The sequence below is a fragment of the Pararge aegeria genome, chromosome 5 (assembly GCF_905163445.1).
Source record: "Pararge aegeria chromosome 5, ilParAegt1.1, whole genome shotgun sequence".
In the NCBI taxonomy this organism is placed as follows: domain Eukaryota; kingdom Metazoa; phylum Arthropoda; class Insecta; order Lepidoptera; family Nymphalidae; genus Pararge; species Pararge aegeria.
Window position 1 is genome coordinate 14,340,428 of NC_053184.1, and position 25,781 is coordinate 14,366,208.

General features: G+C 34.3%; 1 protein-coding gene across 1 annotated transcript in view; it reads right to left on the minus strand.

Annotated features, from left to right (window-relative positions):
- The window catches only part of LOC120623792 (roundabout homolog 2-like), a 77,017-nt gene extending 58,114 nt beyond the window's left edge, over positions 1-18,903 (minus strand). The window contains exon 1 of the mRNA XM_039890034.1: positions 18,864-18,903. The gene's annotated coding sequence lies outside the window, so the exon portion shown is untranslated. The remainder of the gene's footprint in view (positions 1-18,863) is intronic.
- Between the last annotated feature and the right edge of the window lie 6,878 nt (positions 18,904-25,781).

The window sequence follows — 25,781 nt, forward strand, 5'->3', positions numbered from 1 at the left end:
TTTTGGTTTGTTTATATATCTTTCACTACGCAACAAATAATAAAAACACGGGCAAAGCCAAGAGCAGAAATTGTTTTTAATATATTCGATAAGTATATAACCTACACAGAACAATATTTTTTGTTGAGGGTTCTAATCTTAAATGTCATTCATTCAGTATGAGTTATAGTTTATTTTATGGAGTCCATAGCCGAGCATCATGGGATGTATCGACACTATATTATTGCCGTAAAAAAAGGATTTTGGTAACTCCATTCATATGGGGACAATAGTGGTAGCAACTCACGCGTCATCGTCTACTCGGGGACGTTATTTTTTTCAATTTTGAACGTGTATTTTTTTTTGTACACCTATCGTATTTAATTTACTAAACGATTGTAATAAATGCTACACAATTGAAAGAATAGGTATTTTTGAACGTGTTGGGATAGGAAAAATTACTGCAACTTTCAATAGATTCATGTGTCAGTTTTTTCTTGGTAGAATCTGCCGTTTGTAGAGTCACAACAAGCAAACAGTGTTTTAGGTTTCAAAAAACCTCTAAGAGTAAGCCTACTTGAAAAAAATGATTTTTTTTAATACATATATACTCGTATCTACAAATACACTTATACAAACTTTGTTGTTCTTGTTTAGATTAACTTACTTGCTTTGTACGTTACGATAATTTATCAGATGTACGTAAGTGAACTACTCGTACATCGATTTGTAGATAGATCGCTTTGATCTTCAAAAGAGAATCACCACAAAGCGGTCTTTAAACCTTATGAAACAAAATCTAAAAGTTGGTTCCAGTAATAAAATAAAGCTAAGAGGTAAGGTACCTACTGAGTTATTGTCATAATTTTAATAGAAATATGAGAATAATAAGGCCCTGTTACCTTTAAGCATAGAAGCCTTGCAATATTGAATAGCATCGTAATTTTAAAGTTGCCCTATTTAATTGAAATAATTATAAAAGTACCTACTTCAGTTCAATTTAAAATAAACTAAAACCAAAGTGAAGCAAAAAAGAAAAACTTCATTGTCTAGATCGAGAGCAAAATCACCGAGCCAGGCCACAAAAGTCTCTCCTCGTTTCGGTCTGATAGGCGTTCTCAACAGAAATTTCAGAAATATTCAGCTGCCGGTAACAAAAGCTCGTTCCCAATGGTCAAGTTATTGTTCAACGCCGGGTATGTACAATACGACATCACGGATCACCCGACCCCGTATAACAATACAACTTTGGTTTTGTAATAGCTAAGAGCCGATCATGGAGTTTGAGTAATAAAAATGTTTGAACAGTTTCGAACAGATATTGAGCTTTTTTGTTACAACATCCTGCAGTGACTGAAGGTTTTTTGAGGAATAGCTTAATCATTTTTAGTACCTACCTCTGTACACAATAGAGTATTAAAGGACGCTGCTTATAGTTTAGAATAAACGATGCTCTGTGGAACTATGCAGCCATTATTTTAGTTGGTTTAATTTTTATAATCAAGTACCTACTAGCATATACTACTCGCGTTACTTGACTTAAGAAATTTTAAATCAAAGGCAAACTAAATCAACAAAATATTATATTATACCTTTTTAATAATAGGCGAATAGAAATGAAATGTTTTTAGTAGTTAATTTTCGTTTAAGCAAGATGTTGGGGCCTTCAATTAACACGACAAACGGGAATCAATATAATAAAGATATACAAAACATATAAAAAAACGACGGCATATAAATTTAATTTTATTGCAATAACATTTTTTTTTGTATAAACTACTATTAAATTTAACATAAGCTTAAATTCGCGTGAAATTTCTTTAGCAAGACCAAGCATATAAAAAGTTTTTTCTTTTCTTTTCACATATCTCCTCGGAGGGTATTAGATCGTCGATGCATGTGACGTTTTTGGTAAATGTGACATTCCCATATCGTGTGGGACGATACAATGATACCGTTTTATTTTGACAAAAGTACAAAGAAATCACTTTGTAACATTTAGAGCAATATATCAGTATGTGACACTCCGTTTCGGAAAAAAATAACCATTCATACGCTTTTGGATTCATTGCATCAGAACATAAAATAAATTTTACAATTCAAACCCATAAACGTGTCTTTTACGCCTACAATCAGAAATTCTAACAGATGCTCGCGTAAAACTGGGTTTAAACAACATAACCCGACCCTTAGTAGGTACCTACTATGTGTCATCAGGTACCTACGCTACGCACAGTTCAGTGCCATAGGCACAGAATGGATATTTGTATGCCATAGGTATACATAGGAACTGAATAGTTAAAGCAAGTTTTATTTTAAATCCATTCATCCATGATACCTGACGATCCATCTCTGTTGAGTATTTTCTGTAGATTTTTAACAAAGATCACTTTTAACCGTTTTTCATCTCCCTTGTTTAAAGTCATTTTTTTCTTAAATCTTATATATACAATATTTTTGGAACTTATTAGTGCAAAGTTTTTTTTTTAAATTGCTAGAAAAATAACAAAACACACTTGAATAAAGAAATCTCTTTCTATTGCGTTTGGTTTTTTTTTAAATGTTAAACCATAATTTACACGTAAAACTAACAAAAAGATTGTTTACATTATAAGAGAAGTTAGAAAAAATGGAGTGTAGTAATTGTTTCAAACTTGTTTCATCTTTTTATAATACTAACTATAGTTTCATAATCCACGCTTAAATCTAAAATAAGGTAAAATATCTCTTAAATATAGTACGTGGTACATGGGTACATACCACGATAATATTTTTGGATTTGTCGATATTTCGACCCAGTTGCATGGATCGTGGTCACGACGGGACTGCGTAGGTACGAGATGTCAAGATTGGATGTCACGGGCAGAATCTGACTACCCGCATCCGTGTTCTTTTTGTGGGTATTTCACGAACTGTTCGACATACTACAATGATAACGTCACTTTTTATACACGTGACTATATTTAAGAAATGTTGCCTAACTGTCTGGAGGAGATCGCTTAAAGCGATACGACCGCCTTTGCGTATTTTTATTTTCTAGTATTTATGTTTTCAATATATGTTGTCTTTATCCCTTAATTGTGTGCAATTAAGAATTTATCTATCTATCTATCTATCTATCTTAGTTTAAAGCCTTTAAGTAAAATATCAAACTTTCATTTCAACAATTATCCAAACCGTTCCCACTTGTTACATGGAAGGTGAAGATTTATCACGTCATCAATAGAATTTCAATGTGCAAGACCACCCGCTACTTACTAACGATGTCGTTAGAGACAATACTGGTAGCACAATGCGATAATAACGACCTTCGAAGCTTTACGCCATTGATCCCGGTACTGACTAAACAGCCAAAAACAAAGACGCACATAAATCACACACCTCTTACCCCACGCGTCCCGATTCAAATAGTGTCACTTTGGAAAAATCTTATTCAATGAATTATGAGCTCTATACCCTACGATTTAGGTATTCTATGATGAACTGACAGTTGTCATTTCAGTTTGAATAGCCCGCACTTTGAGGTAAACAATAGCTTTTGGACGTTGGGCTAAGTTTACAACAGTATAACATAATCATTGGTCTATTGTTCGAAGAACGATTCTCAAAAATACATTATGGGTGTTAAATAGCTAAAATATAGTACCTACGTACAGTGCGGGCGGACATTGTGGGGAATGCACGACAAAATATTATTACCGCAGCGCGTGGCGAATTGATTATTTATTTAAAAACAGCGGGTAGCGTTTAAATGGTTTTCTGCAAAGACTATTAGCATAAAGGCTTACTTTGTTCAAGATCTGAATACATTTTAGAATACTTCTTTCATTATTCCATTACTTATGTAATTTTTCATTGTTGGAAAACTTTGTGACATTTCATATTTAAACTAAATAGGTATGTCTATACCTGTCTGAAGTGGCGCGCACAGGTTCTTTGACCAGGGTATGCATAAAGCAGGAACGTGGTATAAAATGGAAATGTTATATAAAATAATTTTGGTAGGCAGTGCTTTTGTGCAAGTATGAAGTGCACGCCACTGCGTGTTAGAAAGGTTTTTAGTAGTTGTAAATGTAGCTCTTAAACTTGATGATTAAGTTGTGTTATTTACGTTACAATTGCTCTATAAATAACATTAAAGTTAAATACCACGAACCGTGTGAATACTTAATAGAGTCATTATATGTAAATTGTTATCTATAATTGTATGTATATTTTATAATGAAAGCACTGATTTTAGTCCTCGTCATTAGGAAAGAACTTAATCGTCAAAATCGAACGTCAACTTTAATCGTATCTATTAAAGGAGCTGTTTAATAGCTACTATTAGAAGTCCTCTTATACGCACTGGGCCAGCGTGGGGACTACGGCCTGAACCCTAATCACTGTGGGAGGACACCCGTGCCCTGTAGTGGGCCGGTAATGGGATGAAAGTTTTGAATAAAAGATAATAAGAAAATTAAGTTTTGACGAAGAACTTGAATAAAAGATAGAGTTCGTTTAATAATTCTTCTTTATTTTGTATCTTGATTTATATTAAGGTATATAATTTTTTTTTTTTTTTTTTTTTTTTTTTATTACGACAATACACACACCGCCATCTAGCCCCAAAGTAAGCGTAGCTTGGGTTATGGGTACTAAGATGACTGATGAATAATTTTATGAATAATATACATAAATACTTAGAATATACATATAAACACCCAGACACTGAAAAACATTCATGCTCATCACACAAACATTTTCCAGTTGTGGGAATCGAACCCACGGCCTAGGACTCAGAAAGCAGGGTCGCTGCTCACTGCGCCAATCGGCCGGCAATTAATTCTTAATATCACAGTAGGTTTGGAATAAACCGGAATTTCCTAAAACCGCAACTCGATCCGATGTTCTCGGCTAGTGTAGTATAAAACAGTACAGAGCAAGTTTCAGCCCCCTGGACAATTTACCGGGAGCGTTCTAATTTAATAGCCGCTTCGCCTTGACCTTCCTAAATGCATTTTGTATGTTTCTAATTATCGCCTTCTCTGGACAGTGTGCAACAGTTTATACCTATAATATATAGATACTTATTTTTATATATATATAAAAATGTTATGTTGGTTTGTGTACGCTTCAAAAACTCAAAAAGTTCTGCACCGATATAGCTGAAATTTTAGCATGATGTATATAATAGGCATCAAGCATTGTTTTTATCTATTTTTCTCAACCATTCAATCACAATGTGCCACAGCGAAGCGTGACAGGGTACAGCTAGTTACTTATAAAAGAGTAAAACTACTAGCTATAAATATATGTAACTTTTGTAAATATAAATAGTATGTACGTAATATAATAATGGTGTAGCCTGCTGGCGTACTGTTGAGCGCTGTGGTCCTTTAATATATCCGAAATAGACGATCCTATAATCAAGTTAACGTTCCAGTACGATGTCGCCTAGCAACCGATTAGGGGTATAAAGTAGTATGTGTTTAATATAAAAAAAACCGGCTAAGTTTGTTGTGGGCTTCTTCTTAGACCAGGGCGCGTTTAGAACCCTCGTAGCTTTAGTTTTAAATTGACGAATTTAGTTATCGCCATCAACTCACTTCTGTGTTATATTTTACATGTTATGTACGCATCAAAAGTGCCATATATGTGCCTATTTGAATAAAGAAATATTTAACTTTGACTTTGACTATACCTGCAATAGCCCTAACGGGATAGTCCGCTACGATCATAGACTGCATAATCACTTACCGCCAGATGAGAGGGCAAAGGCTAATTTATAATGGCATGAAAACTATCTTCCTTACTAAACTCCTGATGTGATCGAAACTAAATGTTAATCGTTGATAATGTGAGATTTTAGTAAGTCCAATTTCAAAATAACTGCTGCCTGTATAATGTGTGCTGTAATGCTGTTAAAAAAGTATTAAAATTTAAACGGATACATTACACGGACTTTAAAAACTTGTCCTTCCCAGAAAAACTTAAAAATGCCATACATAGTAAAACTTTTGGTTCAAATAAATTACGGCTGGAACTACATTTGGATTTGTTCTAAAAAATTCAATGATGTAGGTACTGGTCACGTTTGGTGCCAATTCAGTTGTTTACAAAATATCTCTAAACTAAATTGTCTATCCTACTTTTAGGGTGTTCAATTTAGTTTAGTTCATACATATGTAGTTAACAGTATAAGCACCATTTTATGTTATAATCATCTTCATCATGAGAACTATTTACCGGCCCACTACTGGCACCTCCCACATTGAAAAGGGTTAAGGCCGTAGTCCACTACGCTGGCCCAGTGTCGTTTGGTAGACTTCACACGCCTTTGTAAAATTACGGAAGAGCTTTCACTCTCAGACATGCAGGTTTCCTCACATGTTTTGCTTCACGTAAGTAATACTTTAATTGCTCAGAACACACATCCCTATCCCTATCCCTATCCCTCCCTATCCCTATCCCTATCCCTACTAATATTATAAATGTGAATGTAAGTTTGTTTGTTACGCTTTCACGCAAAAACTACTAACCGATCATCATGAAACTTTATACACATATTTCTGAAGGTATTAGAATTAATATAGGATGCTTTTTATCCCGAAATTAAGCTCAGTTCTTTTGGGAGAGGGGTAGAAGGTGTCTGACGATTTTATACCATACAGGATGCTTTTTATCCCGAAATTAAGCTCAGTTCTGTTGGGAGAGGGTCTGACGATTTTATACCATAACGCCGTCAAATGATAACCGATTTAATTAATTAATTTTGTACTTTAGAGGTTATAATGTCTGTTTAATTTTGCCTAAATTTCGTGTTGATCTGATGAATGTGATTGAATAGAGGACACAACTCCTCAGCGGACGACAGCCAACCCGTCAATTAAGGTTTAGCTATCCTAAATACATAAAGTGCGTATAATTACACTAAATAAAATGCCACATGTCTTTTGAACAACAAAAACAAACGCAAAAGAAGTCGCGGGCAACAGCTAGTTACTTATAAAATTGAGAGGTGCGTTCGTGCGTGGGATTGAACTGCTTATGCCATAATAATGATCATCATTTCATAACGGCAACTTCATTAGCACTTTATCTAACTTTATTGCATGCATAAACTGTGTGTAAAGGCGATAATTGCTAACACACAAAATACATTTAGGAAGGTTGACGCGACATTGTGCGCGCAATGGCAATTACAGTCAACCTGTAATTTGTCCAAGGGCTGAGCGAATAATTAAATAAGATTTTTCTCTTTAATATCTAGCCGATGTTCACGAATTTTAGAATTACATTTCGGTAAATAATAACTTCAATAAAGTGTCTTTATTTCTATAGATTTTGCGCTTTGCGCCATTGCGCTTTTCTGCATTTTTATACCAGATGCTGAAATATTGTGTATATATATATATAAAATAGCAATATTTTGCACAAAAAATTTAACATTAAATAAATGATTATGCAATCTAAGATGATAACGGGCTAACCTGTTAGGGGTATCGCAGTAATATCAGTTACTTAAATCTTTCCGTAAAAGGAGTAATCTTACACATAATTTAATGGAGGAGAAAGATCGGAAGGCAGTAAAAAGTTTTGATATACCTAGAACATGCAACTTTTACGTTGTGTTAAGATTACTATTTATTTATTTATTTTTTAACTCTTTATTTGTACACCACAATGAAGTTAGGAAAATAAAAAAACAATAGAAATACAAAGACAGAAGTAGAATACAAAAGGCTATGAAATGTACGGCTATGAAATGTAATAGCGAAGCGCTATGAAATGTACTTACGTCAAATTATAAATAAAGCTACTAGAGTTTCAAACTTGCCTTGGTATAAGAAAAAGACCACAATAAATGATTATGATTTTAGGATTATCAAAATGAAATGTCCATTCTTAATAATGTACAAACGCACAATGCACCTCGTATTAACAATGAGTCGCTAATTTCCTCAGCGGCCACCCTCCCAATCCTCAAATAGCTGTTTCCCATCGCATGACAAACTAAATTAACACATCAGATCTCCCTCGCTTCACGCACTGCTTAACTTTTAAAAGTTTTTCAAGGAAATACGCACGATTCGAATAGTCGGGGAAAACATTTTTGTAGAACACGTTCGTTAAGGTTGCGATTGCTTAGCGCTATATCTCAAAGTAGTACCGAAATATTGTAGATTTAAATGTGATTCATGGTTATCTCAGAATTAAGAATATACGGAAACCGTGTACACGACTAATATTGAAGCATCAAAAACCACTCCACTTTGGTACAGCTCGAACAGGTGGTTAGTCACTTCATTCCATAAAGCAGTTGACAGTAATTATATTACTCTAACGTTAACGTTTATTATAAAAGTTTTAGAGCTAGCCACTTTCCGCGGGTGACAAGTGAAGCGTGCGTGGACACAATGCACTGCATGCAATAATAACTGAATGAGGGTTCTGTATGTTCTTAATTCTGTGCGTATAGGAGAAGCTTCAATCACTTTCTGCTACGAGAATTTAAGCCGGTAACCCTATGCCCCATTATGGGATGTTAATAAAGTAGAGTTGATGAAGAATGCTACATAATATATAGTTTAGGATCTTAAAAGAGAATATATTAAACTTAAAACTATAACTGGCGATATTTAAAAAAGCAGTCAAGGCTCGTTATATCGTCGACGTCTATTAAAAGCATGTATATACTTACATATTTATTGTATGTTAAAGTTTATAAATATGTTGTTATTATATATAGTAGTTAATTTATATATTTATTAATTATATTATGTACTTTTGTGTACACTAGTTTATGTATTAGTATGTAGTTATTCGCATGTATGAATTTTAAAAATGTATTCTACCAGCAGTCTATTTTCCTCTTCTTTTTTCCGAATTCAAAGGTTGCCTGGCAGAGATCTCTATTAAGCGATAAGGTCGCCTCTTGTTTTCTACTTCTTTCTTTATTTTTCGTTTCGGTTTTTATTATATTTTTGTATAAGTTGTGGTATACAATAGAGAGTTAAATAAATAAATGAATAAAAAGAAGGTATTAATATATCCTTAAATCTATAATCTATTATTATCAAGTAGCAAAACTAAATGCAGCCGAAAAGAAAAATGTTCGGTTATGCGGGTAGTTACACTAATAACAAAGAGCAAACACGTAAAACTCATGACTACATCATGACATACATCATGACCTTCCGATGTAAAATTACATGTAAACTTGAAAGGTCAGGGTAAAGCGAATACGGAAGACCCAAACAAACTAGAAGATGTATCCTTACTAATATTATAAATGCGAGAATGTGTTTTTATGTCCTTTCTTTGTTTCCCAACTAAGCAGCCAATTAATTTGATTTTTGTATCAAGTTAGTTGAAAGGACGGAGAAATACATTCATTTTATTCCAGGAAAATAAACGACTCCCACTAGATTGAAAAAAACCCGTAATAAGCGCGGAGGAAAGACGCGGGCAACTGCTAGTAAAATTATAAATAGGTAAATCTATCTACGCAAAAGTATACGTTTAACAGTTGGTACTGCAAAGGAGAGGCGTTCTCTGTGCCTCAGGCACTTTAGAATACAAACAGGCGTTTCCGAACCGAATTATTATAACTAGGAAGATTGCATGTGCTATCCACAAATGTGATAGTTCGAATCACGACGTAGTCCCGAGATCTGGTATAGGATTGTTATATTGCGTGCTAGTATTTCAGACGTGTGCACGCGATAAAACAAGATGGGTAATATTCATTTCACATTACCAGAGATAGGGCACAGGTTACCGGTATATAGAAAAAAGGTATACTAAATACAATATAATTAGATTAAAATTCTGTGACAGTATTATTATTATTTATACAGATAAAGCAGTCCAACCTCTGATTTGGCTAGTATTTGATTGAAATAAAATAAGCAAAAAAAGTATTTCTGCCCGTGTGCTATAAGACATTGTTTCTTGACAAAATTCATGATTCTAGGTCCAGGCAAATTATTGTACAGGTTAAAGTTTTGGATTGTCAAAATATGCAATATTTTGATTTAGATTAGATTGATTTTTCCACAGCTCGAAGGAATATCAAGGTCCACGACAGACCAATTTATATTTATTTTAACGTAAAAACTCCACGCTCACCGGAGAAAAAGGGTCTTGACAGACAGACGGACAACGAAGTTATCTTATGAAGGTTTTCTTTTTGTGTAGGGAGCCCTATGATATTATACAAAAAATAAATAAATGTAAATAAATATTCTAAGACCAATACACAGATCGCCATCTAACCACAAAGTATGCATAGCTTGTGTTATCGGTACTAAGGTAAATATGTATTAAATATTTTTATGAATAATATATATAGATACTTAAATATTATACCGGGCTCCGCCAAAAGAAAGCTCAACTATCACGAAGTAACATACGCTATAATTTATTTATAAAAAAATTGCGATCTCAGCAATAATGTAACCTAAAGTATTAAAATTTTGCTTATGTAATTCATAGCTTGACGTGCGACTATGGAAAATACATAAAAAATATGTACTAATGTTGAAAATGATTAAAGTACTCATTATAACCCACAAAAAAGTCCGAGAGGGAATTAACCTAAGTAGGTACCATATTTAAACCGCATCGGCAGCATTGTGTTTTGAAATTGTATTAGATCGCCGGTAGGAACAAAAATGTTTACATTGTTATCGCAGTACTATTTCTTGTTTATTATTATTTCTTATTTAAATAAAATGTTTCATCATCAAGGGTAAAATAAATACACCAGTAAAACACTTTTTAATTAATTACAATCGGACATTTAATTAAGAAGTTATCGCGATATAAAAATGCAAGGACAAGACCTAAACCAAACAGTACTTTTTAGAGATACAGTTAATTGAAAAAGTTATTTTTATAAAATCACCCGATTATTTTTTGTAAGAACTTATAAAATATGCTAAAAAACATAACAGCTAGTCTAAACACAAAACAAAGCTACGCGAACACAATGTGGGAGAGCATAGCTCCAGTTTATGTTTAGATACACATATCGGAACGTCCATTTTAGGAACATAGTAACAGCTGCACAATTTACATAGTTCCCACTTCAGAACTATGACGGCAAGGTTCCAGCAATCTAGAGTACAGTTGCGTCATAGTTTATAAATATACCTACCTAGTTTAACGAACCCTAATCTTATTTCCACTTAGTTATAGCTGTTTATCTAAGAGGGTTTTATTTTACATAAAAATCAGTACTTCTACTCGCCCCTGGCTTATAAAGACTTCGAGTATATAGTTAAGTCGATGTGACCACGGAAAACAATGCTATTACCATCTTTCTATTAATTACAATCTAAGAAAGCAACTAAAGGTATCCAAAATTATATCTGCAGAACTTAAATTCTTACGCAGCGTACGTATGTCAGCAAAACACTGCATATCACAGACTGTTTTATTTTATATCATCATCATCATCTCAACCTAAGGAAGTCCACTGCTTTACATAGGTCTTTTGTAGGGATTCCCATACGCTACAGTTTTATGCCGCTTGTGTCCAGTGACTCCCTGTCTCATTTAGGTAAGTACTACTTGGACACGACAACTATAAAACAGAATAAACCGTATCAAAATCGGCCCATTTTGGAGTTACGATGTCACAGACAGGCAGATACATGCGTTAAACTTATAACAAGCTGTTAAAATGCGGGTTGGCGGAATCATAACCATTGTTATCACTGGATAATGATACTAATATCCTAAAGTGAAGATCCAATACCGAATAACATTTTATGCAACCCGGGATTCGCAATCTTCACCTCGGGATCTGTAATCAGAGATGCTGACCATTAGGCAAACGAAGCAATTATTAGAATGATGAATTTCTAACCGTCAAAGCTCAAAGTTAGAAGCAGGCCGCTTTCATGACTCACAAAATAGAAGAATGATTGTTTAACTATAAAGTTGTGTTGCAAAAGAATAATCGGCTGAGTTTCTTGCTGGCTTATTATAGGTAGAAACTGTCTTTCTGACATTGAGACTTAATTTACGGTTTAAAATTGTTTATAAAGTAAGCATACTGACGGCCGATTGGCTCAGTGGGTAGCGACCCTGCTTTCTGAGTCCAAGGCCTTGGATTCGATTCCAACAACTAGACAATGTTTGTGTGCTGAACATGAATATTTTTCAGTGTCTGGCTGTTTATCTATATACTATATGTATTTTTGTATATTATTCATAAAATTATTCATCAGTTATCTCAGTACCCATTACACAAGCTACGCTTACTTTGGGACTAGATGACAATGTTTGTATTGTCGTAGTATATTTATTTATTAAAAAAAAAAAAACTTCAAAATAAATGAATTTTGAATTTCGAATATGGTTAGGTTGAAATATACATCTACGTAGGCGTCTAGAAAAGATCGGAGTTACTATAGGTTGAGTGAAACTTGTCTATTGCCAAATTTTGGCGTAGATTAATATGGAACTGTCGTATCATAGTTGCGACGTAATCTGCGAACGTGTAAAAGTATCAGTTGCCACGTAATCTACGAATAAGTATAGGAAATTTCGATATCGCGTGCGGCCCCTACAGACACGGACACGCGATCATTTCTTGCCGAGGAGGAAAAGCGAACTGATAATATTCTGGCACGCTTCCCTAATAGACTCCACTGTGGAAACTAGGCTGCTTGCGGTATGCCTATAGTGCTTTTTGTGGTAGGTCTCATATCCTATCTCTGTTTTATACGCGAACTAATGAAAAACGTTTGAAAACGTTAATATGCTACACAAATTTATAGAGTAAGTTTTCATATTTTTTGTTCAAATACTCTTTCATGGTAATGAATTACCATTAAATAAAAATATACAAGAGAGGCGCATTGGGTAGAAGCTCGAATTTCACTTTTGGGGGCCCGAGTTCGAATCCCAGCACGCACCTCTAATTAGCCTCTAATTAAAATATCACTTTCTTCAACGGTGGAGGAAAACATCGTGAGTTCTACACAATGTTCTGAAAGGTGTGTGGAGTCCATAAATCCGCACTGGGCCAGCGTGGTGTATTACAGTTAGTTACAGTAGTGGGCCGGTAATGAGTTTATGTGATGATGATGATGAAATATATGCACCACATAAAGACGTAATATAATCATGGACAAGTTAGTGATAACACATAGTGGTAACTTTACATATCACTTTAGAGTTTGCAGTTAATTAGCTATGATAAACATAAACTATGTTTACAAAGAAATCTTTGTTAACATAGTTTATGCATCAATAAGAAACATTAATAATTAAATATATTATTAGGGACTACTAACATAGTTACCACTACTTTATAAGTAATTGACGGCCGATTTGCGCAGTGGGCAGCTACCCTGCTTTCCGAATCCAAAGCCTTGGGTTCCATTTCCACAACTGGAAAATGTTTGTGTGATGAATATTAATGATTTTCAGTGTCTGGGTGTTTATTGTGTATTATAAGTATTTATGTATATTATTCATATAATTATTCATCAATCACCTTAGTACCCATAACACAAGCTACGCTATTGGAAAGAAGCAGGCGTTACTTTGCGGAAATCCATAATATATAATGAAAATTTGCTATTCTCCGCGAACAGCAGGAGAATCTTTATGGTGAATTTTATAATTTGTAAAGTCAACATCTCCTGAGGATGCTCGGTTCCGGAATTCGGAGCGAAACATGCGTAGAGGGTATATTGCCGAGGATCTGTTTGGTGTGGAGTATACGGTTTGAAAAAATTATAAATTACATTATACAGATTCTCCTGCTGTTCGCGGAGTATAGCAAATTAAGCTTAATTTTCATGCTACGCTTACTTTGGGGCAAGATGGCTGTGTGTGTATTATCGTACTCTTATGTTTAGTTGATTAGTAGCAAATAATTTTATCGAAAATCTCGTTACAAATAAAAAATAAGTAGGTATCTAGGTAAAACATATAATATTAAGTACCATATGAGAATATATTTAGTAACCTTTTTGTATGAATTCAAAAGAACTGTACCTAATTGTGATTTTTACTTAATCATGTAGAATCTAATTCTGAAGGCATGTTTATATCGAGGTTAACAGCTTTTAGTACACAAGTAAGCTTGTTAATTTATGTTTGAAAGTATGTGTTTCTTTAGAAATAGGCTACATACAAATCATGCATTCTTCCAAATAATTACTTCTAGGTAAACTACAATAGGAAATATAAATATTTCTTCTCACGTTATAACACTTTTTCGTAGTCTCAACTATAAGAGAAAAATGCCGCGTTGTCTTTTTAATATTGCCGTTTGATATATTTACCTAAAATGCAACCAATTTGGTAAAAGACTTGCCTTCGTCAAAGGGCTCGTACCATAATATTTTCCTCATACTAATAATGCTTATGTTTACTCAAAATGTATCTAAAAGCTACAGTTTAGAAGTGATCTGTAGTTCCTGGTGTTAGAGTGCATGTTTGTAAAGCTGAACTTAAGAGTCGCGGGATCGTTTCAACTTGAGTAGGTCCATTTCTTTCGCCGCCCATAATAATGTTTGGCGATTTATCAAATCGCAATTTCGTAATAGATACGCCCGCTTGATGTGACATCAGATAAAGGTATATAAATTGTTCAGATAGTTTCGGCGAATTGGAACTACTATACCGATTATATTGAACAATGCCCTTCATGCCTAAGCTAACGATAAGCATTGACAAATTGTGCGAGACGTTTAACTTTATAAGTTATTTTAATTGTTTTTGAACGTTGAATTTTTTGAATCCATTGTTTAACTGTATTCATAAAGTTCATCATCAGTCTCTCTGATGTACATGCATGTAAAGCTATTACAATAAATATATATATATATATATATATATTTATATTAATATATATATATAGATATATATATATGTATATATATTTTATTTGTGTCTAAAACAAGAATTTCAAATAATTGATTTTTAATGATGTCATAGTCTGCTTTAAGTAACAATGGACAGGCACATAGCTCGTAAAACCGACGGAGTCTTAAGGCGCTGGAATGGCCAACCCCGCACCGATAAACGCAGCGTTAGTCGGCTCCCAACGAGATAGACAGACCTCAAGCGAGTCCCTGTGAAGTCAAGCCCTAAGCAAAGGCAGAACCCATAAAGAATAAAGGAAAGGGACGAAGAGGCAGTAAACAGAAATATTGACTGATACTGATTTACTGATTTAAGAACAAAAATGAAAATATTTAGAGCTAATAAATTTAAGAAACCTTCAGTTGGAAATAAAACAATAAAACCAAAAGAATTGAAACACAAAAGAATAAAAAATATGCTACAATCTAAGAATAGAGATAATCCAGACAACGAAAATAATTTCTGTTTAGTTTTTAAAACCTTTTCTGACAGCAGATTTAACTAAATGTGGATGCAACGCACATTTAGTTTCAGCTATTGGCAAAAATGTGGCATGTGTGCCAAAAATCGTTGTGTGATGGAAATCTCCTTCTCTCTTGATCATTTTATGTTTTTTATTTATTTTATGGATTCAAAAAATATTAATGGACTGATTATAAAAACAAAATGTTTGTTTACTCACGATCAAAAATAATTATAAAATAAGCCTTAGTTTATTCACTAATTTATTTATCATATTAAATTAATAATTTTTTATAGTATACTAGCTGTTGCCCGCGACTTCGTCTGCGTTTGATTTTGTTTTTAAAGTATTCAGTATCGCTTAGCCTTAAGTGAGTATTGTAGTATATATATATATACATATATATATAACATGTGACAAATAATTTGCAATAAAATAAAATTGCGACTATAATTAAAGATCTAAGATATCCTATCTCTTAAGTTGGACCAGACTGCTCACGGTGAGCCAATTTTATTTAAAATCGGTTAAGTAGTTTAGTAGTCCATCGCGGACAAACATCGTGACAGGAGATTTATATATATTAAGATGATAATTTTTTATATGAACGCAAATACTTTTAGAAATAAAGGTTCAAAACCAAAAATCACGTCGCTAAAGTCTACAAAATACGTAGATACATATATACCTATAAAGATTTTTACACTTTTGATTCCATAACATATTTCGCTGCCCAAGTGTTTATTTGTAATAATACCTTTTGTCATGATCCTTTGTATCGTTTGCTCTTATCTGTTTTATCACAGTTTCTTTTTTAATTTTGACAAATTCAAAACTGTATCTATGTTAAATAAGGATACATCTTACTTCTCATAAGCTAAGGTTGGAATTCCGAAAGCACATAGTTTCCGTGATACTATAGTAAGCTTGTATAATGGGTATAGTTCACGTGGAAATCTTTAGGATGACAATGGATTTAAATGACTCTATTCCTGACATCTTTGTCCGGCATTGTCGTTTATCCGAAAAGCGTTGGTTGTAATTTATGTTCTTTTTTCTGTCTCCTGTTTGTACAAGTGTCTAATAACGATTAGAGAGATAAATAATTGTATTAAAACGTTTTTATAGATGCTTAGATGACTTTCTGTAATATTTGTTGTGTTTGTATCCTCTTTGATAGTTGTCAAGACAAATCTAACAAGGAGAATGACAGAGCTATCTTGTTTGGTGTGTTATAAATGTTTGAGTCCATCATCAGACTCTGGGCGCCACTTAGGTCTTTTGTACGTCCACAGTCTATTTACTTCTAAGACTTATCTAACTGGACCAAATACAGAGTAATATAGGTATAGTTGAGGAGATCCGATATCTACCTTTCGGTAAATAACGGCCGTTATGTTAGGCTGCCAAATTGCAGTTCAATATACCGGGTGGAATTACCTCGTTGGTCAGCGTGTTCAATTATGTATCACGACGACCCGAGTTCGATTCCCGGGATTCCTGAATTTATATGGAGTTTTATTTCACCGATTCTTATGGAAGTAGCGTGGTAGATCTATGCTCTAAAACTCTCTTTCCTATGATGGGAGCCTAATATTTTTTTAATAAGGTCCTATTTGACCACAAGGGTCCGGCTTCGTATATGATTAGCTGTTACCTTACCGGCATAAACTTAGCGCTCAGCGATTTACAGGTTCAATGACGTATGGAATCCAATGAGGGGTGTGGGTTCAACACACTAACATGCATTTTCAGATCAACGCGCTTCCATTGTCAGCTGCTATCACCAACCAACAGAATAAATTTGTTGTGAGGAGGAGCGTAAATATTCGAAAGAATTTTTTAACGCAGAACTTTTAGTTTTATTTAATACCTAATACTAAGCAAAATAGCATTGTACTTCTTCAAGATTTAATTTAGGTATTTGTTCATGAAAAATTGCTCCAATAAATAAATAGAAGACAAGCTAGAATTAATTACAATAAATTAAATCTGCGATTCCTAATCAATAAATGAAATAATTTAAACAAGACTGAAAAAGTGGGCCTGCTTAGTAATTAAAAATTATATAATTGATTGTAAGTATTGCAAAATATTCAAGTACGCATCTCAAATATGGCATTTTATATGCTTAGATAGATGCGTTGCGGAGCATCTTGTGTCTATGCTACCTGTTATATCTTTTCTGCTAAGAGGGAGGAGGTATTTGCTTAGGAATAGGACATGTGTATCATCATGATAATAATAAGAAAAAATATTCCTGCCTCGTATTTAGCTCTTTATATATTACTTATGTGTGTGCGTGTCTTTATATACGAATAGAACCAGAACAACATAAAGATATTTTGAAAATAAAACTGTATGTTCACAAATTACCATATCGGATAAGGCGGAAGCCTGCTGATTACAATTAGTCTTTTTCAAAAAATAACGCACTTCATAATAACTTAACTTCTCCTACGGGGTCTGGAATTATATAACGCCGGAACTGATATTGCCATTAACAGGGAATTCTAACCATTTCAACCGAAAGGTGGCCAAATCCAACAACAAAAAAAATCCCAAGATGGGTTGACGACAGGATAGCAGTTGGTCGTAAAAAATACGCCAAAAACAAAACAAAAAGTCTACTTTCAAGTTTGCAGAAGATACTTAGGGCTCAGTGAGCAGCGACCCTGCTTTCTGAGTCCGAGGCCGTGGGTTCGATTCCCACAACTGGAAAATGTTTGTGTGATGAGCATGAATGTTTTTCAGTGTCTGGGTGTTTATATGTATATTCTAAGTATTTATGTATATTATTCATAAAAAATTATTCATCAGTCATCTTAGTACCCATAACACAAGCTACGCTTACTTTGGGGCTAGATGGCGGTGTGTGTATTGTAATATATTTAAAAAAAAAAAAAAAGTTTCATCGCCTGTTTTCCACTGTAAGGCATATATTTCATACAATACTGGATACTTGAACATTTCTTAAGTAAATAAAAATAATAATCACTAAAATTAGTTCGCACATGGAAAATTACTGTCGACTGGACAGCTAACAGTTTAGTAATTCAATAAAACCGCAATTAAAGTAGCATCAAAGAAATAAAATATTGCAGATGAATTCTTAAATTTGACAATCAACGTAAACGACGGTATTATGACTCCAAAATAATTATGTAGTTTTTAGATATCTACATTACCTACGCATAAAAAATAACGAAATTCCAGGCATCGAAACTGCTATACGTATTTTATTTTGGACTTACGCATTTCACACGCACGATTCGGAAATGTGAACTATAGTTATAATAGTTTTATTGCCTAGTTATATATTATAAATTTTAAATTATGTTAGATGACTTTGTAAAGAGAACTTTACAACAACATTTTAAAAAACTTTAGTAACAAATTGTAAACGAAAGTGTACTGAAAAAAATACATAAAGAAAAATAAACTATCAACTGAAATTTTCATTTTGGTATATACAACTAGTTTTAGTATAAAATGAAAACTAAAGTAAACAAAAGCTTCTCAAAACTTTTTAAAACAAATAACTTACCTCAGAATTCCAACAATTGCAACAAACAAGTCCAATTGCACCCAGTCATTTAAACACAGCACAGCACAATGAAAACTTGGGGTGGAAGCATCGCAAATTCACGAGTACGTACGTAACGCCGTGGGCGGAAAGTGGAAAATGCCGCCCAAACACGTGCGCCCTCTCCGGCAGCCGGTACCTTACTGAGGGGGAGGGTCAAAGCCTCCGGAGGCTCCCGATAACAGTCGCGCGCATCCCATACCTTAAGTACTCTATACATGCGTGAGGGCCCTGTAATATCGGAGCCAGGAGCCAGGTAAGAAATGTTTCACATTGCTGTACGCTTTCACCGCTTCCCTGAATGTCGTATTACATAGAAAAGTAGTTAATAGGAAATTTGATGTGTAATAGGCTTTTTTCCAAGCTGATGTTGGCATGCTTTATATAATGCTAGTTATTGCCGGAGACTTTGTTCGCGTGGAAATTTTGATGAGTATGTTTTTTCTGACCCCTTAAATACCACTATGCAATAAAACATGCCGAACTCTTGGTTTTTGAAAAGCATAATCGAATTATCCCAGGAATCGATTTCTTTATCAAATTTCATACACGTCTGTTCAGCCCTACTAGCTTGATTGAGTAACAAACATCTGTCCAAACTTTTCATTTAAAATATTAGTATAGATTCTTGAAATAGCGGTAATAGCCCAGTGGGTAGGGCCGAGTTCGAATCCCAGCATGCACCTCTGTATAATTTATGTGTTTTAAGCAGTTAAAATATTTATTACTTCAACGGTGAAGGAAAACATCGTGAAGAAACCTGCATGCCTGAAAGATCTATATAATATTGTCAAAGGTGTGTGAAGTCCACCGATCCGCACTGGGCCAGCGTGGTGGACTACGACCTTTACCTCTTCTCATTTTGGGAAACCCTTGCCCTGTTTTGGGGCCGGTTGAAATGATGATTATAAATTCTTAAATCAAATTTTACCGCACTTTATATTTAATGAGGTAAATATAATGTGGTTAATATAATACCTGTATCGTAATATAATCTTATTTTCTAATAAAGATCATTCAATATTGAAAGAGAAAAACTGTATATTATTTTGTAGCTTGATATAGGCAATACTACCAACGAAATCCTCTTAACCTTTTACCTTTACGGCTACTTACTCAGGTCAATATTGTTTTTTCTGAGAAATTCGTTCATATTCGACAGTAGATTTATACATATATATTATTTCCCAGTAAAGCACGCCCTTCTTTTACCTTTAGCCTCATGTAAAGAATATTTGAATAGCTATCTAATTAATAACATAACTGAAGCTATCTTATCATCATCATCCACACTAACAAAAAAAAAATTATAAAAATAACTATGTGCCATCTCTTGTTTCAAAAATGTCTCATTGTAATATGGACCTTTAAAAAAGTATGGATGGAAACTGCAATGTTTCCTACTAGATGGCACTAAAGTCGCTATAAGATTGATATTAAACGCGTATACCAATTCCGGCATCGGCGGTAGAGGAGCCACCGTAGCTTAGTGGTTAAAGCGCTCAGGCCGCGATGGCAGAGAATCGCAGGCTCAAGTCCTATCTGTCCGAAAATTTTTATATGCATTTTAAATTAAATAAATAAAAATTAATAATTCCTTCAAGTGTAGATAAAATCAAAAAAGCCTCCTTTATCCACTATAAGTTAAACTCGGGACAGCAATCCGCGATATTGCATTTAAGGTTAGTAGTATTGTGATATAATCTAGGATGAGAGCGGGCTAACCTGTTATATGTTCGGTAGTTCGTTAAACTCATACTCTTAATCGGTTTGGTTGTGTCATCGTAACTGAACGCTGATTGGTTTGGCTGCTTGTCTTTGTCAGTAGGGTCGTAACAAGCAGTGGCGTGCATAGAGGGTACGCACAGGGTATGCAGATGATATAAAATGAAGAAAATCCCCAGTACGAGCTATAAATACTTAAGGGTAGGCTTTTTATAACTCTTAAAATGCCTATCATTAAGTTTTTTATAACTCTTACTGGAGATTTTCTTCATTTTATATCATCTGCATACCCTGTGCATACCCTTTATGCATGCCACTGGTAACAAGCCACGGCTGTAGCCTCCCATCAGATTGTAAAAGACTCTTAACAAGATAACATAAGACTCCCTGTTAGAATTACCTTTCACATCAGAAAATAGGAGAAAAAAGAAAGTAATGAAAATAAGGACCACATACTTAATTCCTTAATGGTCTGGAAAACTAACTGGTAGGGAAGCCTGTTTTTGCTCACTACAAAGTACCGTTAAAAGAAATACCTCCCTTTAGTCGCATCAGCAATGAAACAAAATTATACTAAGAGATAGGTGTACGATGTAGCCACCTAGGTTACTTTTATAACTTTAGTTTTATGTTTGTTTCGTGGTTATAGGCAGTACAAGGTGCGATTAATATTACTATGATCGAAATTGTTATTGTAGAAAATAGCTGCCCCGATGGTCTACTGGTGAGCATGGTCACGACGTCCTGAGTTGAAATCCTGGGAATGTCCATGAATTTTTTGGATTTTGTTAAAAAAATCAATGCAAGACCTAAAGAAAATTGGTGATGTCCACCAATGACCATCAATCACGGTTATTTTCACTAACGTGTGATAATAATCGTTACATCTCACCAACCTATGTAGGTAGATAAATAATTAACAGACATTTGACGTCTAACGTATCTGTCTCTATGAATTTGTTTTCTCTCGAATTACCAATGGCTCTTTTTAACTCCTAGGAGTATATGTCAATCATACTTAGTACCTCCCACATTATTTTCCACGCAACACATTTTTCTAATCCTTTCAAAACCCACGCAAGGCGAACCCTGTGTTTATTTCTTCTAACTGAAAACGTTTTGCATCCTGAACGCGTTCATTCGTCATATCGAAATGTAATCCGAACTGATCATTCATAAATAAACTATAAAATAGTATAAGGACATGAAATAGATCTTGGCCGAGTTACAAGTGAATTTTAAAAGTGATATTTTGTATCTTCGCGTTGGTGTAAAGAAAATGCGTCATAGAAGAACTTTTGTGAGCTGTTGTAGGTGGGTCCTTTTTCCATTTTCCTTTACGTCTTATGCGGTACAAAATGCTAATTCGCTTTTTGGGTCGTTAAAAAACAACCTACGAGAAAATACAGTAACTAATAATAATAAAAAAATAATTACAAAACACATTAGGAAATATGATGTATTTCTAAATAGCTTGCAGTTTTACGTACCATCTAATAACGTAGGTAAATAATTTATTCGTTTGTGGAAATGCAATTTATAAGTTATGTTTCTAATTAGTCTGACTGCATCGCAATAAGTATTAGCCGCAAGATATGGTGTGGAGCAATATTTATTGTAGTAACAAAATAAAAAATAAATAGTGAGGTTGCTCTGGTGCAGCGGTGAGCTCTGCCTTTTTATATGTGGGAGGTCTGGGGTTCATTCCCCGGCATGAGCAATTTGGGAATTTGTAATTTCTGAGTGTTCTCTGGTCTGGTGGAAAGCATTGGCCTCGGCTTACCATCCTAACGAAAAGACGTGCCACCAAGCGTCAAGTATTCCGGTACGATGCCGCGTGGAAACAGATTAGGAATTCAATATAACTGCCATACCCTTACCAGGTTAGCCCTTTAATATTTTAGACATCATCATCACCTCCAAATCGCAGTCTGCAACTCTGTAGTAGGCCGGTAATTGTTTGATAATTATGATGACGATGAATGGGTACACTTATAGCGGCTATCTCCGGGACTATAATATGTTCCTCGGGAGAAGGAAAAATTACCAACAATAAAAACTGGAGGCTCTCGCAAAATTAACGATGTATGAGTTGACAGCGCAGACGGAGCTTATCTCTATGTTTTTAATGGGAAAGAAAGTAACAACGGTTTCCCTTTTTACGAGAGAGCATTAGCTGTGTTTTCTTTTAATGAAACGTTCTGTACATTTTGTTTTTTTAGGACATTTTTATCAAATGTTTCTCTTTTGATATCCTCCCCGGGTTCCGGACGTTGCTAATTAATTATCATGTTTTGTTTGGTGTAAACACGGTTTCAATATTCTATCCTGAGTGGAGGGAAATTTATACCGCAATATTAGCATTTTGGGGCGATTGTTGACCATGTCGCTGATATTCTAATTTCGCACGATACTACTAACTCACTAGATGGCGTTATATTATTAGATACTTATGCTTTAGTAAATTTAGAATCTAGATTACTGGGGTCAATTTTCAAATTTTATCGATGACCTATAACAGTCTACGCTGCTACCGTTTCTCTACGATATTCCCTAAGTCGCCTCGTACGAAACCTCAGGGAAAAGGTACTGTATTCCAATCTGCCTTTACCTCACGGCACAATACTTTACCCACAACCATCTAACAAATAATTAAAGTGTTATCATGAAAGTTTTCCTCTACACGTTAGCACGTTAGTTTTAATCTTACCTGGTGGTAAGTGATGATGCAGATCTAAGATAGAAGCGGGCTAACCTGTTACGGAATTTGGCAGTTATATTAACCGTTATTGGTTTCTACGCGACATTACACCGGAACGTTAAGTCGCTTAGCGGCACGTCTTTAGCGGTGGGATAGTAACTAAGCACGGCCAAAGCCTTCCACCAGACCAGAACAGATTTAAATTGCCCCATCTTCATCATCTAACTTAAAACCACCCGGGACATCATCTAACTTAAAACCACAGTAGACGCTCACAACTCAAAAGGTCAACAGGGAGGTTGTTAAATACCTATTGATATGAGTAGGTTATTTATTATTCATTGGGAGGAGAATTTTAATAAACAAAAAATTAATTCTTTGTTTACCTCCACCCTTTTTATATGAGCGGAGAACGTTTTTGATGATTATATTTTACTACTACTTTAAAAAAGGAATTAAGATTTTATTGTAAGTGTAATTCGAGTTGCAGAAGACAGTGAAGTTTTAAACTTGTAACCTAAAAAGACATATGCCCATGAGTAAAAGATTTGAAGGTTTTTGCATTAAACGCTTATACGTTTTTATTTTCTAACTAGCCGTTTCCAGCCCGCTTCGCTGGGCGAATTGAAAAAGGAAATAAATTACGTTTTATGTTTCATTTTTATTTATTTTTTTCATATTTTTATTATTCTCCTTTTTTTATTTTTGTATGAACATAAATAGGCCCCGCGGATAGAACTGTAAGCATCGATATTGTTTAGACTTACTCAAATTCCAAATTCCATCGATTTAGCCTGTATCTTTCATCCAGGTGATTTTTCTCACTAATATTAATTGTAACTTTCAATGTGCAATCATTATAACAGTTCCGTGCCTTTCTTCCAAAAATTAATAATAATTGACATGAAGAAAAAAATTTGAAATGAGCATTGAAAGTTTAAGTTAAAGTGATTGCAAGTCTCATATGTGAAGTTGAAATCTGTCTAGGTTCAAGTGCGACGAATTTTCTGTTAACTAAAATTTTCTCCGTGACATCAATTTTTTATAGAAAATTAATTGTGCATGTTTTTTATGAATTCTATTGGAATAAGTAACTAAATTTCTTTTCCACATCTCATGTGCTTGGAAAATGCATTCATTTTAATCTGTTACATTTCCGCGATCCCGCAATAAAAGAATTCGTCGGTTATGTAGTCTGCAAAAGTAAAATGAATGTAAAATTCTTAGTCCGTTGATTGGATAGCTACATGTAAAGTTAAGTTTTTGAAACCTCTCAATGACTTTTTCTCCGCTGCCAAAAAGACGATTGTTGTAAGGAAATACACGAATATCCCTACATACACGAAGATCCCCACCAAATTTGGAGTCTGTAGAAGTTACAGGTTAGAAATAAAAATTTTAGATTTTAACACCCACCCCCGCAATTCCTGTCGGAAGTAGACTTTATTGAAATCCATTTTGAGATGTTCTTTATGTGAATAATAAAAGATTCCTACCATATTTAGAATTTTTAGAAGCTATATTTCGAAATTGAAATTTTTTATTGTTAACACCCACCCCCGCGAACCTTATTGGAGGTGATTCATTGTAAAATCCGCTCGAAGTTCATTTTTATATTACATATCTCTAAATTTGGAGAACACTCTCACTAAATTTGGAGGCTATAGGAGCTATCGCTTGGAAATTGAAAATTTTCATTGTTAACGCCCCCGCAATCTTCTTTGGGGTGGGATATCGTAAAATTTGTTCATTAATCATTTTTACATCACATAGAAAATTCCTACAAAATTTGGAGCTTGTAGGAGCTTTAGCTGGAAAATTAAAAATATTAATTGTTAATACCCACCCCCGCAACCCCCTGTGGGGTGAGCTATCGTAAAATTCGTTCATAGCCTATTTCTACACCTCTTACAGAAGATTCCTACCAAATTTGAAGTCTACAGGAGCTATAGTTTAAAAACGGGAATTGTTCATTGTTAACGCCCCCGCAATCCCCTTTGGGGAATGAATTTCTTAAAATCTATTCATAGCTGACCTCTACATAGCAAAAGTAATATTCCTACCAAGTTTCACGTTTCTAAGTCTTATGGTTCCCGAGATTTCGTGGTGAGTGACTAGATGATAGATGGGAATTCTTCGATTATCATCGAAATTTTTAACTTTTTATCGGGCTTTTTTAAAATTTTCTTACATACAAAACTTTCTCCTGACAATTCTGAAGATAAAAAAAAAGCCCAATTGGTCCAGCCGTTCTCCACTACCGTAAGTAGATTCTTAGCTGAATGTAAAAAACCATAATCCGTTTAATACACTCTGTTGAAATCCATGAAAACAAAAGAATCAAGAGAAAATGCTTATCTTTTGTTTTTATTAGCGGGATAAATGTTCATAAAAGTAAAACAGCAATAAAAAAATGAAGGAATGTTGGAATTCAAAAAATAGATAGCCATAAA